Here is an 18980-nt window from a genome sequence, read left to right on the forward strand (position 1 = left end):
ACCAACAACAGGAAGAGTCTGTAGTTACAGCCTTATGTTCATCAATGTTCATGTTTTATGTACATTTCTATAACTGTAGAAATAACGCCCATTAGTGACTCGCACATACAGACAATCAAGAAATGTTTGAAATTTTTAGAAAAATATGCAAAGAGTGATTTTTGAACAAATAATTGTGAAAACAAATTTTCTCTATTTTGTCTGTAACTTTTGGTTTGCAAGTTGTTACAGTCTTATGGTACTGATTGGAGCCTGGAGGTCAGGGGTCGTGGGTCATAGTCACATTAGACGAAGTTGTTGTTCAAATAAACCATGTTGTTCTGATTTTTTTTTAAACAAAATGTCCAAAACAAATTACAGGGCGGGCTGAATTTGGGCCCAGAGCCTTATTGTTTTTACATCATTGTCTTTCTTTTTAATGTGAAGTTAAAATGCTAGGGCTAAACCACTGTTTAACCTGCGACGACTGAGTAAATACCAGACAGTGAAGGCTAACGTATTGTCTGTAAAGTGAAATAGTTCAGATTGGATTAATCGATTTGACTCGGTTTATTATTAACATCGAACCGTTTTCTAAACATAGCTTCATAAATGTGTCTGTTTCTTGTGACCCTGTGTTTTTTCCACCGAAAAACAACAACGATTTAAGGATGTTTTCTTTTCCTGTCCTGGCCACAAAGTTTGGTCATTTTTCCACAATAATCGCCAGATTTATCGACCAGGACAATAACCGCGAGTTCTACAACCTGTGGATGTGGGCAGCCACTAAATCGCGAATAAATTGATAGATTTGATTGTGAAGAAAATCAAGTCATGTAGAACCCAGAGGGTTTGTTTCCTTGTCCATGATCTATTGCTCTGTATTCTCTGCCTCCATAAAGACGTACGACCTTTAGAGTTAAATTAACTGTATTCTGCACATTTAAAGCCTGAGCTGAGGCAGGTTCGAGGCTACCACCCCTGCTGGAGCTTTTGTGTGCAGCAGGCAAACCACACATAAGTCACATCCTACACTCAACCTGGAATTTTCTCCCTTTTTTCCCCCCTCTCCCCTAAACTAATCCCACCTCCCTTTTCCTCCACTTGAGCTCCCACCCTCTGCACACATTTCAGGAAACTCACTTATTTTGCTCGCATAGATGGAGTGGAAGAATCAGCCCCCCCCAAGAGTAGCCTCTATATGGGCCCGAACAGGGATTTGTAACAAGCTGCACATTCTATGGCGGAATGTGCCACATGCAGCATACTTCACACCTGCGCTGTGAATAGCAGCTCTCTTTCAGTGTGTGATACGCCTGTTGGCCTTCTCTCCATGCAGCTGCATGGAGGCGGCAGCAGCAGCAGCATTAGTAGCAGCAGCATTAGCAGCAGCAGCAGCAGCATTAGCAGCAGCAGCAGCTATTTGGTCTCTTTTGATCCCGGTTCTCCTTCACTTCATCTCTGTGTCTGTAGTCTGTTAACTATCGCAGCTCTGATGACTTCTTTTGTCCAAACTTGTTGCTGTTGCTACATATGGATCTAAATATTTTCTCAGTTTGTTCAGGAAGAGAAGTCTGTGTTTATGTGAAGAGAGCGGAAACGCAGCCCTTCAATACAAATGTTTGCTCTTCTTTATTCAGTCGAAATGTAAACAGTAACCGTTTAACGTTGATTTTGCTGCGATGAAAGGTTGAATATGGTTAAATACATATTTTCAAAGCTGGTATTTTATTGTATCAATTCGTAGCTAATGCTATTTATTATTGTTATTATTTCAAACTGTATATAAACGAGCTGAGTAACTAAAAGTCTGTCCAAAGTAAAAACTCAACACCAGTCCTACTATAAGTCACAATATACTTAAAATAAAGCAAATTGGGGATTCCAAGAATGATGCCAAAGTTGACTCAACACCAGTGCTACTATAAGTCACAATATACTTAAAATAGCCAAAAGTATAGGTAAATAATCGTTAAAAATTGTAAAATAGCAAAAAGCTAAAGGTTACTGATAAGAAGTAACTTATTAAAACACTACTGTCAGCCCAGAAATGTCCTTTAATCACAGCAAAAGTCGCTAATGTTAGCTGAGTGGCTAGCCATAGCAAATTTATGTAGTTTATTATTTCTGATTTTTATTTGTAATAACTTTATGAATTGAGGGACAATATATTAAACAAAATATATAAAATGTTTTAAATAGTCTTGAGGTTTTGGACTTGAGTCCAGGTCTGATAAAGATGACACCGAGAATAAATGGTTCTACACTCCAGGTACTAGACCCTTTTTTTGGCGATTTTTTAGTCGATCTGATGTCGACCAATCCATCGAATTTGAAGTCGAGAAACAAGTTTTAACCTTGGATGAAACGAGGAAATGTTGAAGCTGCGGTAAAATAATAATAATAATAATAATCTTAGCGATGATATTCTGGAGGTTTTATACTGGTAGTGGTCCACAGACAGGGAAATGGAGCGTTTTAGGACACAAAACCCTCCCACTGGTTTAAACCCCAGCCGTAATGGCCAAAGTGCGTCGGTGCACTCGACGGAGGAGCCACTGTATCATCATATATCAACATAACACACATGCAAATGCCGGCAGCGGTATGAATCATTGCTCTGTCTGCACTATTTCACACGTCAGATGGAGGGGAATAGACGGGGGAAAGTGCGCACTTTGAGCCTCCACATCACGCGTGTGGATCAGAAGACTTTTGGGTCATTTGGCCATCTCCCGCAGGAAAACACATTAGGCCCGCTCATATTTACATACTCTTTAGTATTTGTCAAACATCCATAAATTACAAACTAATGAAATGTTCGACGGTCCTTGGAGATGGAGCTAATGAAGACGCAGACTGACTTTTTTTTTCTTCTCCCTACCAAGCCCTCTCTCCAGGCCCCCCTCCCTCCCCTCATCCTTGGTGCTGCTGCAGGTTTTGACACATCTTTGTTATAGCTGTAATAGCATTGACTCCATCACGCTCTATTAACTATTATTATAGTGATGTCAGGGCCACCGCTGACACGTTACGACACCAGGATCACCTGCTGGATGGAGGTGGGCGCGCCGTGGGACATCAATGGCCTCCATCCATAACGCCAGCAGCCTGTGTAAAAAGCCCTCACATTTGAAGATGTATACATAAAAAAGTGAGTTTTACAAGAGTGTAAATTTCTCCGCAGCAGCATGCGTTCACACACTTCATATAAATGTCCTTTTGAATGCGTTTTCCCTCGTGTCTGACAATGTATTCCATTTATTTTAATATACATGTTTATCACTTTGACAGAAAAGTTTCCATCCTGCGTGAACACAAAGATCCAAATCCTGGCCCGGGGCAAATTGTGGTACACGCAGACTTTATTATTAGGTCCATATTATTATTATTATTATTATTATGCTACTTTGTTTTTTTTGGAGCGGGTGTTTTATTTAGTAAATATGTTATTAGATGCATTTTTCTTAGCTATTTTTTTTTCTTGGGTAGCTTTTCGTTACCCTTGTTGTATTTTTGGTGAGTTCAAACTATTTCCTGTTTAAATGTTTATTATCTTTCAGATTTTTATTTATTTCTTTATTGTTTTCAAGCCTAATATATTTTTCTTATTTTGTTTTTGTTCTAACTCTTTCTTCTCTTTTTTAAATCAATATTTTGGTCATTTTTAGTAGAGTTAAACATTTCTTTGTTTACTTTTTGGTTTTAGGATAATTTTTTTTCTTTGTTTTTTTTCTTTATATTTTTAGCCATAACTGCTTTTGCTGTTTTGCTAAGGTAAGTTATATCTATGCTAACTCGTTGCTCTCATTTTTTTAAAATTGTTTTTGTTGTCAAGTTTTATAAACTTCCAGCACCGTTTTATTACTCATTTGGTCATTTTATAAATTCTGTCTAACTTTTGGTTCATTTGTTTCGATATCTATTCTGGAGCTCGATAAATAATAAAAACAAACCCCACACTTTCCTAATGTAGCGCAGTTTTACAGATGAAAAACATGAGTAAGATGTAACATTTCAGTGAGATATTGTTGTTGACATGTATTAGAAGGTCCTTTGTAGAAACCTACCCTAATTGGATTAGCTTTGATTACAGTGCCTTTCACGTCTATGACGCACTTTCATTTATAAAGTTCGTAAAATATAGTGTTAACATCACAGGGGGCGGGGCTGGTAGACCCTGTAGGGGTTTTTATTTACTTATTTATTTACTCCATTCTTGATTCTAATTATGTTCTATTACTTTGCAAAAAGCCGGAAAAAAAAAAAGAAAAGAATCACGGCTCCGCAGATTACTTTGAAATTCAATGAACGTGGACTCATTGTGGCTGTAACAATATCCACATCCTTGGAGACTGCGGTTATTTGACAGAGCAAATCCCCAGCGTGTCAAGGTTGTCATATTCACCCCCCCCCCCCCCCCCCATCAACCCCCCATGTCCACATGCAAATACGCAGTCGTAATCAGATGCAGCAGCATGACGCGTTTATTACTTTGTCAATCATCCCGATGCCACTGTATTGAAACAAAGCGCAACCACGTCCGCTAATAGAATTAAAGAGAAGCCCCTTCAGCGGCAGGTCGGTTCTGTTTGACGCCCGAAACCATATGTAAAGGCTCAGGAGTCGAGCTCGGAGGGTCAGGGGCTCTTTATGAGGTAGGAAAAAAACAAAAAAAAACACCGAGCGCCAGCATTCAATTATGAGAAACAAATGGACAAATAAATAAACAAACGGATAAACTAATGAAAACACGGGTCGCTGTAGAGTAGAAGCTAATGGTTAGCTTCAAAAGAGTCAATAACCGTCAATAAGTCAATAGGCAAAGACAAATATCCACGATACAGCGAAAAAATAAAAGGTGCACGAAGTTACCGAAGCCTATTTGAAAATATAATTGACTAAGTTATATACACTACGTAAGAAAAAGCTAACCAATGGATTGATACATTACTGCAAGTTGACGAGCAACGGCAAATAAATACTATTGGAAATAATCAAAAGATGACTAAATTGTTATTTAGTTATTTAGTTAGCTAGTTAGTTGGGTTTAAAATAACTAAAAGAAAGCCAAAAAAAAAAAAGAATCAATAAAAACTAACCAGGCCTTAGCCAAACAGCACTAGCCTGTTAGCCACAATGTTAGCTTTCTCAGAGCTAACGTTGCAAAAAAAAAAAAAAAAATCGATAAAATATCAGCCAAACTTAGTTAAATATTAGCCAATAATTCCCCTTTAGGGAAATATAACCAAACATAAAAGTTGCTATGGATGGATGAATATTTTGCATCTTATTATTATTATTATTATTATACTATTTTTGGTACATAAATTGATTTTAAATTTAAATTTCTGTCTTTTCGAAATAGCTGAGCAAAATAATTGAAATCAAATGAATAAATGTCTCAGCTTTGATCCTAACCTACACATTTCAGCTGAAGAGGTAAAGTGTACGTTTACTTCAATAAAGGCCCAGGAAAAGTTCTTAGTTCTTATCAGAGGACACATCAGGTGAAAACAGTGCAGGAACGATCCCTGTTTGTGTCATTTCCCATCTCACAGTGCTGCACAATCCAAAGTAAACCATGCACGTGACTGATATGAACCTGGTGTGTGTATGTGTGTGCGTGTGAAGTGTGTTAAGAGCTGACAGGAAATCAACCTCTGCCAGTCCCTTCCCAACGTTAAGGCTGTCTAATTTCCAGGCATAATTAACTTTATGCTCAGAATCAATTGTTTCCTGTACACAGCCAGGGTCCAGGGCTGCAAGCGGTGAGAGGCCTATTTGAGCATGTGAGAAGGCAGGAAGCAGCCCTACCTGCCACTCATTAAGCCCACAAAAACTCAATACAAAGAGGGGGGAAGAAGGATTAGACCTGCTCGTTATACCTGCCGCGCAATTAACACTACTTATTCTTCCAATCCCTGTGTTCTAGAAATAATTGGACCAGCAATAATAACACACAAAAAAAACATGCACGGCTCCAATCGCCTGGATGGTGGAGAATATTTGTGAGCTCGATGATTAGAATAATAAAAATCATCATTTTATTACGCTCTTTGTCCTTTCACAAATTCGGCTTTGTCCCTCCCCCCCCCCCCCCCCCCCAGCGACTGCGTCTTTCTTGTTTATGTGTGTGTGTGTGTGTCCATTCACGACATTTTCTGTCATTAGTACTTATTATTTTAGGAACAGTGTAGTTCTAATGGGGAGGGAGAACACCGCGCTAATAAGACAGAGTTTTGTGTTGGAGGTTCAAGTGAGGATAAAGGTGTGGTTATGTCTAAGGTTACTTGTTATGTTAACTAAGTTATGGTTAAAGGTCAGGGGTGTGCTCTTAATATATAGGCAGCACACAATTATTGTTTTGTTTTTTTTTTTTGCTCGTTAAAAAAATTACAAACTCAAGGCCCGCGGGCCCAATGTGGCCCGCAATATAATTTTATGTGGCCCATGGAATAGAAAATATACTTTATAGTGGATATGTTGATTTTGTTACCCACCTTCCAGCATTTGGTTCAATAAATACATCAAGAGACATTATCACCTTATTGACCCCAAAACTTGACTAGCACGCCCCCTCCCTGTTGTTATTTAAAGTCGTTGACATTTCCTACTTTGCATGTGTACCGATGTTCTTAAAGACGTCACTAAATAAAATCCTACGTTATTGTGTCGTCATCCACAGAGCTGTAAACCTCCTTCTTTCCAAACCTCCGCTCTTTGAATGAACGAGTTTCATGTGAAAACTCCATTCTTATTTTTTTATAAGTTAAAAAGTTGAGTGTAGTACCAAATTCCAACAGCACTCTCAGAAAGTGCACCAATTATACATTATTTTCGGAGGAATGTTCTAATGGGAACCAAACCGAACGTGGTCCTAATGTGGCAGAACCTCATTTCTGAGGCTTTGGTTTAAAGTTCGCATGATTTAAATTGTACTTGTGTTGGACTTTGAACCAGTTATGGTTAACGTTAGAGAGAAGGTTCTGATTAAAGGCTGCTCAGATGAATGTGAGTCACCGCGGAGTCCTGACAAGAATAGCTGCGCGTGTGTGTGCGTGCGTGCTCGTGTGTTGCCTTCAAGGAACACTAAAGACTTTGCAGCTGATTTGTGGAGAGAGTTCTTCCTCTCTGTTCCTTCCTTTCATTTTACATGAATCAGGTAAAAAAAAAACCACCGTCGTCCTCCTCCTCCTCCTCCTCCTTCCCTTCTTCTTCTTCCTCCTCCTCCTGTAATAAGGCGGGTTATGGAGACAGGGTGGGGGTGAGGGGATGTGGGGGGGGTTACTGTTGTATAGCTGCGACCCTTTGTCCCCGTTGTGTTGTAGGTGAATCGGAGCACACTTGGACTGAAAGAGGACTTGACCTCTGCTGCCTTTCTGCCCCCTCCCCGCCCCCTCCTCCATCACCATCACCCCCCAAATCCACCAACACCATCTTTAAATGTTTGTCCAAAACCACAATTGTCTTTTGTGAGGGGACGCGCGCTGTCGTGACGTGTCTCATTGAGTGGATGGATGAGGCGGAGAAAAAAGAGACGTTGTTGACTCACATGTGTTTGGAAACTCAGAAACACCCGCCACACCCCACCCCCCCACCCAAAATGAACGTATCGTAATGAAAAGAAAAAAAAAAATTGTTTCCAGAAATCATCAGTCGCTCGATGACGTATACGTGTGCGTACAAATCCATTCAATCAAAGACTTTTACGCACGATTTTAATCATGTGCGTCTTCATCCTGGAGCCGGGACTCGTTTCCAAATGTGATTAATTCGTCGCCGCTGTGCCGCGGACACCTTTAAAACGCACCCACGGACCCCCGTCAAGACCCCCAAACGCGTGGGTTCTCGTGTAGTCAACGCGTTTCCATTCATGGGTCTGTACCTGCGTCTCTGCTGGATGGACACACGGGTCAGTGGAGCTCTCTGAGAGGCGCACGGTTCCCTCCTGGTTCCTGTCACTGCGCTCTCATTAGATGGCTGTAAACAAACACTGACCTACATTAACAATGGAGCGGCGGTGATTTAAGCCGCGGAGGTCACCGTGGTGGCACATTAACCACAATGAAGGCAACAAAACACACTACAGGCTGCAGGGCGGAGTGATATGTTTACGAACCCGTCAATCTTTGATACAAAAGAAAAAAGAAGTTTACAATTATACCAAAAATGTTTCGTTTTTCTCTTGCGTTTTTTTAGACATTTCTACAGTAATTGAAATATAAAGAAAATATTTTCTTTTAAAAATATTAAACTTTTTAGTATCACCTTTATTTTACAGGAAAATATGAAACATCGTCCAGTGGAATATTTCGAAATGACTGCAGTTAGAAAATGATTGTTGTTGTTGTTGTTGTTGTGGGTTTGGTCTAAACTCTTTCAGAAGTAAAGAAGCATGAAATCGATTAAAGTTGAAGCCAGAAAGAACTGGTTTATTTACCAGTCAGCAAGAAAACAAATTTATCTCCAAAACAACCTCAAAGTTATCCAACAATAAAAAAGCCCTTTAATACAAATATTCATCAAATGTTGACAACAAAATGTTAACCCTGAGGAAGCTTTACTTTTACTTTACTTTTTTTTTCAAATGTAAACGAACCCGAAAACAAGAACAAAAATTAAAGAAAATGACGAAACTAAAATAGAAATTTAATATAATTGCTAAGAATGATGATCAGAAATACGAAAAGCTCATTATCATTGTTGTAGTTGTTGCAGTAGTAAGAGTAAAGTGACGTCACAGCATACAATTGTTTCTCCTAAAATAAACTTCAAATGATAAATTATAAATTATTAAAAACCGTAATCAGTAAAACTCGGATATGACTTTTCTCCCAGACTGTGAACCAATGTGTCACCGTTCTTCAATCTAATAATAATAATAATAATAATAAAAATCTTGTTTAATCTACTTTCCTCCATTTTTAACTCCGTGTTAATCAACCTGAGGAGACAGAACCCTCTCTGTGTCTGGTTCTACTTCAGGTTCTCTGTCACTCTCTCAGTGTCTTCATCTCCGCTGCATTAACCCGCAGTAAACTGCAGGAGTCATAGGTGTAGAGAGGGAGGTGGAGCAGCAGCAGCAGCAGCAGCAGCAGCAGTGTGTTCATCCATCATGAGTGTGTGACAGCCAACACACAGACAGCAGAAGCCATTTTCCTCCTCCTCATCACCATGATGACGGCCGCCTTTCATTTCCCTTCACTCTGGTCTCAAACACACACGCGTTCACGGGGTTCGAACTGATGTTAATCTGGATTGGGTTTTTTTTTTTAGTTTGGATGAAGTGTTGGTCAAATCCACGCAGGAGCAAAAATCAATGAAACAAAAAGCAGCAAAAACATAGTACACGACACGTTGTACTTAGTATTATTAGAATTACTAAAATATTAATAAAAGTTATTTTGATTAAATTAAATTCTTTCCCCCCAAAAGATCTAATTTACTGCTCATCACACTGTAATGTTTACATTTTTCATGTGCTAACTCTTAGCTCTCCACCTATAGCTTTTTAAAAACCTTACCTATGCTCTGTGCTAATTGTTAGCCATCTCCTATTATACTTATACTTTATGGTATTTCTTCAGTTATTTGTTTTTTAAATTTTATTTCTACTCAATTATCATTTTTTCATTAAAAAAAAAATCAAACTTTTACCACGTTTTTCAACAACTTTTAGCCACTTTTGACTCTGGTTACTTTATGGTATTTCTTCAGTTGTTTTTTTTTATAATTTTATTTCTACTCAATTATAATTTTTTCATTTAAAAAAATCAAAATTTTCAACAACTTTTAGCCACTTTTGACGTTTCTTCCACTCTGCCTTTTTAATATTTAAAAATGTATCTGTCTTTAATAATCAGAGCTATTCTGCTCTGATTGTGTCCAACTTTAATTCTTTTTGCTTTCTTAGTTTTTATACTTTCTGTCTGTTAGATGTTCTTCATTAATCCTTCAGCTAACTGTTGCTGTTTGTTGTTGTTAGTTTTCTTTTGACACATTTTTAATCATTTGGAAACGACACATAAACTATTTCACTTTTCTGTCCAACTTCTAGACATTTTTAGCTTTTCAAAAAATATTTTCCTGCTCATGTTTAGTTTTAGTTTAGCTTCGTCTTTTTCACCCACTTTCCCTATTTTTTTTTCCAAAACTTTTCTTGTTTTTCTTTAGCCATTTTGCCATATATTGCACTATATTTTAGCTGCTTGTATCAGTTTGTTTGGTCAACTTTTCTTTAGCGTATTTTATGCACTTTTGTTACATTTGATTAACATGTACAACTTTCACAGCTAACTTTATCTTTTGGTTGTTTTGTTTTTAGGTTTTGGCACTAACATCCAAGTTTTCATCAGGAGAGCCCTGGAGGTCAGTACATCACAGAGGCCTGGATGGGTTTTACAAAACGTGAAAGTAAGTCCTTCCTTTTTGCATTTAAAGGTCACGTTTCTTACATTTTTAAGGACACGTTGAAGTGAATGCGTACTCATTATACTACAGAACATTATCAGAACATTTGAGGTTTGAAAACTTCTGATCAGGTATGGACTCCTGGTGTCCTCAGAGGTGAAGGTCAGAGAGTGAAACCAAGGTCAAACCCTTGGTTTGAACTAAATCATCTTTAATGTGAAAGCAGGGCTGGAGTGTAGACGTGCTGCCTTCAGGGAACGTTTGAAATATTTATCACTTCTCCTCACGAAAGTGAACGGATTGATTTGAAACAACAGTAGACTCGTGACGTGGTTGGATAAATTCAGTGACTGCTTCATGAACACGGTCAGAGGTGTCGCCTTCGTTTTCCTTTCTCTCTGCCCTGACCTTCACATTCTCTTATTCTGCTTTTTCATCCTGGATCTGGAGAATCCCAGACACACACACACACACACACAGAAATCCTCCTCGTCTCCATAACTTTGCCCCCCTCCCTGTGCAGATCAAAGGCCCCTAAAATTGGATGTCCTGAAGATGTACATTGTTGAGATGACAGGGCGACAATGCAGTGAGAAAGCGTGGTCGATCAGACATGTCAGCCCACAGAAAGGCTGAGAGGAGCAGGGCAGAGGCCTGGGTGTGGATTTAATTTAATATGTTCCCAAAAAAGTGGTGGAATTTAGACTGCTGTCAGTTCAGATTGTCCTCCACAGAGAATCTTTTTTTTTTTAAAGTCTGATTATTTTTGACAAATAGTAACGCTCCGGTGTGACGTCATAGGAAGTTGCCTTGATATTTGTTGACCTAGTTTCTGAGGCCGCGGACGCGTCTTTTGCGCGTTGCAACCTGCTGCTGCGACAAAGAACTTAAACAGCTGAAAAGCATCCGAAGTGACTGGAGCCCAGACGTCCACAGAATCAATATTTGTATTCATTTGAGAAATGAGGATTTGAACAAGGGCACAAAAAAGCCCCGACAAAGGCGCAAGAAACAGGCATGAACCCGAGCATTGTCCCGGGCCTTTGAGATTCTGATTCACCATATCATAACCCCCGCGAGGAAAAAAACATCAATATCCCCGCGGAAAAAGACACGTTTCTATGGAAAAGCGAGGAATTTTAGCTCATAACAGAACTGGCCTCGGAAAAGCGGGGGGACATGTGAAAGGGATCAAAGCCCCAGTCAGCTCAAGGAGACTTTCTTTCTGTGAGCAGGAAGAAAAAAATAAAAAAGGACAATGTTGACTTTAAAGCGTTGGGGACCCGTTTTCTGCAGCTTAACAGTGGCATCAAAAGAACTTTACAAGAATATTCGTCACAGCAGTTCGGCCTGTGGCACAGTTCTTTGATTTGTTTCACGTTTTTGGCGACAGTTTGGTGCGTAAACGTCACCAAAGATTCACGTCGTCTCCGCACCGCTGTGCGTTAACGCACGGTTAAACGTCCGGGCGCACCCGCTCATTTGTGTTTGCACAAACGCCGTGGTGTAAAAACAGAAGTGATTCCACCTGGGGCAGAAATAAAGCCGTTCAGGCCTGAAAGAAGCTGCACGACGGCTGGAAATGTCTTCATTCTGAGGCGCATTTTCCTCCAAACGCCTTCTGTCCGACAGGCAGAGGCGACACTAAAGTAAACAGCACTAACAGGAGAGCCGTCTCTTTGTTATGACGGAGGCAGCTGCCCAGCCCTCCATTATCCCGGGGCAGACTGACCGCATCCTTCCCACTGGCCCTCACCAGCCCGGTGCACAAAGAGAGAGGGATGTTCTGCTTGCATGGGTAACACTGTCGTTCCAGCCCTGAGCGCTCCTCTTGCTCCCCATTGAAAGGAGTGGGAGTAGTGGACACAGCCTGATCCGCGCCGTACAAAGGCCCTCCACAGACTCCCAGCGGAGTGAAAGGAATGAAGGGGCTGGAAATTTGTGAAAGAGGGTCGGAGGATGTGGAGGGAGAGCGGAAGTTTTGTTGTTGTGCTTGATTTCCCTTCCTATCCGTGGATGGAGTGGAGGGTCCAGCCCACATGGTCCACGGTCTACTGAGGACAATTCACTCACTCACCTGTTTAGTACAGAATATACCAGAGTTTATGAATAATGATAATGAAGTTTGTTCAAAATCTGGTTCAGAGGCCCAGCTGTGGTTCAATTCTTTGCGGGATGTGAGGTGTTTTCAATTATTTTCACTTTTTTTTTACTAAATATACTTTTTAGTATTAAGTATTCCATGTGTTTTTCAAGTTTTTCATTTTACTAATTTGTTTATTAATTTGACATTTCTGGAGCCGGCCAATCAGAGCAGATACTTCATTAGTTTGATTGACTTCAGCCATTCTGACCAAAATGAATGTTTTTATTTTCATGTTACAAATGTTTTAATGAGAAGTAGAAATTGTTTTCCAAAGTCTGGTTCATGGACCCATCATGGTACTTTAAATATGATTTATTTTTCCTCTAAATTTATAAATATTTGAACTTTTTCTGTTTCCTTTTTGAGCTTGTTATTTTTATTTTTATTTTTTTACCTCTAATTCATTTTTTCTTACTATTGGCAAATTTAGTCTGGAGAATTTGGATAACACCCATGCAGAGCAGTTTTATTCTTTTACTTTTTGTCAAACTCTGAGGTTTAGCTGGACGAAATTGTCACTAATTTCCTAGCATTTAAAATATTTTTAAGTAATTTTTAGTGAACTCTATGGGCTAACGTTATCATCAAAGCTAATTTGTATTTAAATTAAATTCTTGTTATCATTCATATTTTACTGTTAGACATTTTGTGATGCTTAATTCTGTCAAACATTAGCTTAGCTTGTGTTAGCCATCTAAAAGTTTTATCTATATCTATTTGACTACATTTATCTGCCTTCTGTTTTTTTCTGTAATATTTAGTTCAGCTCTAGTCAATTCATGCTATTGCTATTTTTGCTAACTTCTACTTAAAATGTAAAACTTTGTTTTCTTCCAGTAGGTTTCGCTATTTTTTCTTTTGGTCCATTTGTAGGTACGTTTTCATCTGATTTCCTCAGATTCATTTAAACTTCACAAACCTCTCAGTAACAAAATTAGTCTTTCACACCTGGTCACAAACAAATTGGTTTTAATTAGCAGTACTGTGACATGATTGGATACAGTTTGAAGAATCAGATACTGAACGTGTTGCCTGGCAGGGCCGGGAGCGTGAGGCGGCTGCCGTGCCCTCAGGGGAGTCTCACGCTGGCAAGGTTTATGTGGACACACACGCACTTTCAACAGGGCTTGAATATGACCCTGTTGTTTCAGAATAGCCTCCTGATTTATGTCCATCAGGGTTTAGAGGCCTCGTCATGTCTGCTGAAATAGAGGTGTTGACAGCCACACTTGACAGCTCCTGCCTCACACTGTTTTAATGTTGGTGCTGTGGCACTGCTGTCTACGCAGCAGAGCCGCTCGGCGTCCAGCCATCGCAGGCTCAACAATAACGATACAATTTATGTGCTGCTAATGTTGGTGGCTGCGCATCAGCAGGTGGGAAAGTTTCAAACATTCCAACACAAGTGCTAACCTGCCACGCCAGATTAGTATTTGAAACCTTAATTTGACGAAAAATGAAAATACTTTTTTTTTTATTTCAACAGAATTCTTGTTCTTTAAGAAGAGTTTATGCAGAAGCATGACGTGGTCAAATATTTGGAATTTCAGAATAAAAAGTATTTTACTGATTTACAAGTTTTTCTTTTTTTGTGTTTATAAAGATTAATTTTGTCATCTTTTTTATTTCAGGTGACAGATCTGGACTGCAGGCAGGCCAGCCAAAAACCAACTAACAACTGCAGGGTGAGGGTGAGAGTGAGGTGAATAAATGCTGCTAGAACACGAGACTGAAATCCTCCTGAGAAATTCACACAGCCCCACAATCCTCTTTGAAGGCACATAGCATAGGTCACAGTGCAGACACCACACAGTCGGGATGGTTCATCCTCATCAACAGTTGTGAGGGCTGTGCAGCCCCACCCCCCCGCTCCCCCTCCTCCAGGCCAAAAGGAACACGCTCGGGATTTCTGGGGCTATAGTTAGCAAAAGGACAGCTCCTCTGGCTGACATCAGCACAGCCAGGTTTCTGATTGGTGGAGGAAAATGACAGGGAAACAAGATATGCAAAATAAAGTTAAAACCTAATTCATTAAAAAGAAAAACCTAAATGCCAAAGACTAATTGAAAAAGAGGTAACACTAACACAGGAATGGCTAAAAGTCAGGCCGTAAGAACTTGACTAAAAGTTAGCTTAATGTTTAGCTTTGGCCAAAAAGTCCTTTTGTTTTCTACTTTTCGGAAATGTCTGAGTGGAAATCTAATTCGACTATAGAATAAAAAAAAAGAAGAAACAAACAAACAGTGTTTGATGTGTTTGGGGTGTGTCTCCAAACCAGGTGGCGCTCCACTCAGATGCGTTCCATTTGGACTCACTTGTAAAAGCCACCCGTGTTCTAATTACATCGTATTGAGACGTGTCTTTCAGCTCTAGCATGTGCAGCGTGTAAAGCCCACGGCCGGTCGTATGTCAACCTGCTTTTGTTTGACATTTACACACAACTCTGGTCTTGTGTAATTACCAGCTTACTGTTCTGTCAAATACTTAATGCCTTGTAAAACAGCCGGCCATTTATAATGTACAGTGAGCGGTGCCGAAGACAGGAAGAGGCTAATCCTCGACATGTGCTCGGCTAACGTGGTTATGGCTGCAGGTTTCACACGCCAGCAGACACCAATAAGTCATCGCACGTAGTTTGGATGCAGAAAAAAAACAAACAAAAAAAAAAACACCTCAGCACAAAAAAACACACCCAAAAAAAAAATAAAAATCCTCTGGCTGTAATAAAATACTGCATCAGGAAGGGTGGGTCTTTTTCTTACCATCCTCAGAACATTTTGGACATTTTACTTTCCACTGACGTGGATGTTTTCAGGCACATTACTAATGTAAGGTATTTCAACACCTTCTGAACACCTTACTATCGCATTAAACCGTGTCATAATAAATGAATGTGTTTCATAATGTCTTTAAAAAAGAAAAGAAAAACAACATTTTAACAATCACTCATTCAATTAATTTTTTTACTTTTCAGAAACTTCTGTCTGTGAATTGCTGCCGTCGTCTGTGGTGTCATCAGTTGATCTCTGGTTGATAACCCGCCCCATCGAACACCCTGAAGTTAACCATGAAGAAACACACGGAGGTCAAACCTCTCAGTAACAAAATTAGTCTTTCACACCTGGTCACAAACAAATTGGTTTTAATTAGCAGTACTGTGACATGATTGGATACAGTTTGAAGAATCAGATACTGAACGTGTTGCCTGGCAGGGCCGGGAGCGTGAGGCGGCTGCCGTGCCCTCAGGGGAGTCTCACGCTGGCAAGGTTTATGTGGACACACACGCACTTTCAACAGGGCTTGAATATGACCCTGTTGTTTCAGAATAGCCTCCTGATTTATGTCCATCAGGGTTTAGAGGCCTCGTCATGTCTGCTGAAATAGAGGTGTTGACAGCCACACTTGACAGCTCCTGCCTCACACTGTTTTAATGTTGGTGCTGTGGCACTGCTGTCTACGCAGCAGAGCCGCTCGGCGTCCAGCCATCGCAGGCTCAACAATAACGATACAATTTATGTGCTGCTAATGTTGGTGGCTGCGCATCAGCAGGTGGGAAAGTTTCAAACATTCCAACACAAGTGCTAACCTGCCACGCCAGATTAGTATTTGAAACCTTAATTTGACGAAAAATGAAAATACTTTTTTTTTTATTTCAACAGAATTCTTGTTCTTTAAGAAGAGTTTATGCAGAAGCATGACGTGGTCAAATATTTGGAATTTCAGAATAAAAAGTATTTTACTGATTTACAAGTTTTTCTTTTTTTGTGTTTATAAAGATTAATTTTGTCATCTTTTTTATTTCAGGTGACAGATCTGGACTGCAGGCAGGCCAGCCAAAAACCAACTAACAACTGCAGGGTGAGGGTGAGAGTGAGGTGAATAAATGCTGCTAGAACACGAGACTGAAATCCTCCTGAGAAATTCACACAGCCCCACAATCCTCTTTGAAGGCACATAGCATAGGTCACAGTGCAGACACCACACAGTCGGGATGGTTCATCCTCATCAACAGTTGTGAGGGCTGTGCAGCCCCACCCCCCCGCTCCCCCTCCTCCAGGCCAAAAGGAACACGCTCGGGATTTCTGGGGCTATAGTTAGCAAAAGGACAGCTCCTCTGGCTGACATCAGCACAGCCAGGTTTCTGATTGGTGGAGGAAAATGACAGGGAAACAAGATATGCAAAATAAAGTTAAAACCTAATTCATTAAAAAGAAAAACCTAAATGCCAAAGACTAATTGAAAAAGAGGTAACACTAACACAGGAATGGCTAAAAGTCAGGCCGTAAGAACTTGACTAAAAGTTAGCTTAATGTTTAGCTTTGGCCAAAAAGTCCTTTTGTTTTCTACTTTTCGGAAATGTCTGAGTGGAAATCTAATTCGACTATAGAATAAAAAAAAAGAAGAAACAAACAAACAGTGTTTGATGTGTTTGGGGTGTGTCTCCAAACCAGGTGGCGCTCCACTCAGATGCGTTCCATTTGGACTCACTTGTAAAAGCCACCCGTGTTCTAATTACATCGTATTGAGACGTGTCTTTCAGCTCTAGCATGTGCAGCGTGTAAAGCCCACGGCCGGTCGTATGTCAACCTGCTTTTGTTTGACATTTACACACAACTCTGGTCTTGTGTAATTACCAGCTTACTGTTCTGTCAAATACTTAATGCCTTGTAAAACAGCCGGCCATTTATAATGTACAGTGAGCGGTGCCGAAGACAGGAAGAGGCTAATCCTCGACATGTGCTCGGCTAACGTGGTTATGGCTGCAGGTTTCACACGCCAGCAGACACCAATAAGTCATCGCACGTAGTTTGGATGCAGAAAAAAAACAAACAAAAAAAAAAACACCTCAGCACAAAAAAACACACCCAAAAAAAAAATAAAAATCCTCTGGCTGTAATAAAATACTGCATCAGGAAGGGTGGGTCTTTTTCTTACCATCCTCAGAACATTTTGGACATTTTACTTTCCACTGACGTGGATGTTTTCAGGCACATTACTAATGTAAGGTATTTCAACACCTTCTGAACACCTTACTATCGCATTAAACCGTGTCATAATAAATGAATGTGTTTCATAATGTCTTTAAAAAAGAAAAGAAAAACAACATTTTAACAATCACTCATTCAATTAATTTTTTTACTTTTCAGAAACTTCTGTCTGTGAATTGCTGCCGTCGTCTGTGGTGTCATCAGTTGATCTCTGGTTGATAACCCGCCCCATCGAACACCCTGAAGTTAACCATGAAGAAACACACGGAGGTGTTCGCCCGTCCTGCAGATCCTCCAACTACTCCACTCTGAACATATCAGCTGCCTGGACAAAACCAAGTTCTGACGGTGAGAAGGAACCACTGTCAGCCCTTTCTTTCAATGCAAACATGTGGACATCTTCATATAAAACACCACAAGGACATGTTTGTGTGTTTAACTTGACAACATATTAGCACTGTGGATTAGTGACATATCTCTAAAGATTTCTGTTGTGAAAATCCAAGTGAAAATGTGTTCACAGGACATCACAGTACCTACATAAAAATAGTTAAAAACATGTATCAATTAACAATTAAAATAAAATGATCTAATGTGACTAAAAACACATTTGTTTTTAATACAAAAACACATTTTTTTTTAATACAAAAAACTCAAAAGGGTAGCATAGAAATAGTCATAAGACATAATACAAAAACTATTAGTATATTACGACTACTTGTAATATGTTTTTCAGCACCAGATGAAGAAAAAAAAAATCATTTTTCTGAATTTGATATTGCTCATAGCAACGTTTTTTGAGAAATTATTGAATTTTATTTTTGGAAATATTTAGTATTTTAATTTTCAGACTCCTCCAGGCCAAAAGGAACACGCTCGGGATTTCTGGGGCTATAGTTAGCAAAAGGACAGCTCCTCTGGCTGACATCAGCACAGCCAGGTTTCTGATTGGTGGAGGAAAATGACAGGGAAACAAGATATGCAAAATAAAGTTAAAACCTAATTCATTAAAAAGAAAAACCTAAATGCCAAAGACTAATTGAAAAAGAGGTAACACTAACACAGGAATGGCTAAAAGTCAGGCCGTAAGAACTTGACTAAAAGTTAGCTTAATGTTTAGCTTTGGCCAAAAAGTCCTTTTGTTTTCTACTTTTCGGAAATGTCTGAGTGGAAATCTAATTCGACTATAGAATAAAAAAAAGAAGAAACAAACAAACAGTGTTTGATGTGTTTGGGGTGTGTCTCCAAACCAGGTGGCGCTCCACTCAGATGCGTTCCACTTGGACTCACTTGTAAAAGCCACCCGTGTTCTAATTACATCGTATTGAGACGTGTCTTTCAGCTCTAGCATGTGCAGCGTGTAAAGCCCACGGCCGGTCGTATGTCAACCTGCTTTTGTTTGACATTTACACACAACTCTGGTCTTGTGTAATTACCAGCTTACTGTTCTGTCA

At 39.7% G+C, this 18980-nt stretch overlaps 1 long non-coding RNA gene across 1 annotated transcript; it reads left to right on the forward strand.

The window, feature by feature from the left end:
- Window positions 1-3706: 3706 nt before the first annotated feature.
- On the forward strand, window positions 3707-18262 carry LOC103377272 (uncharacterized). The gene is made up of 5 exons (XR_003049400.1): window positions 3707-4637; window positions 10307-10395; window positions 14170-14240; window positions 15513-15623; window positions 17797-18262. It is a non-coding gene; the product is annotated as an uncharacterized LOC103377272 (long non-coding RNA).
- Window positions 18263-18980: the final 718 nt, after the last annotated feature.

This window comes from Cynoglossus semilaevis, chromosome 3 (genome assembly GCF_000523025.1).
Source record: "Cynoglossus semilaevis isolate Cse_v1.0 chromosome 3, Cse_v1.0, whole genome shotgun sequence".
Lineage (NCBI taxonomy): Eukaryota > Metazoa > Chordata > Actinopteri > Pleuronectiformes > Cynoglossidae > Cynoglossus > Cynoglossus semilaevis.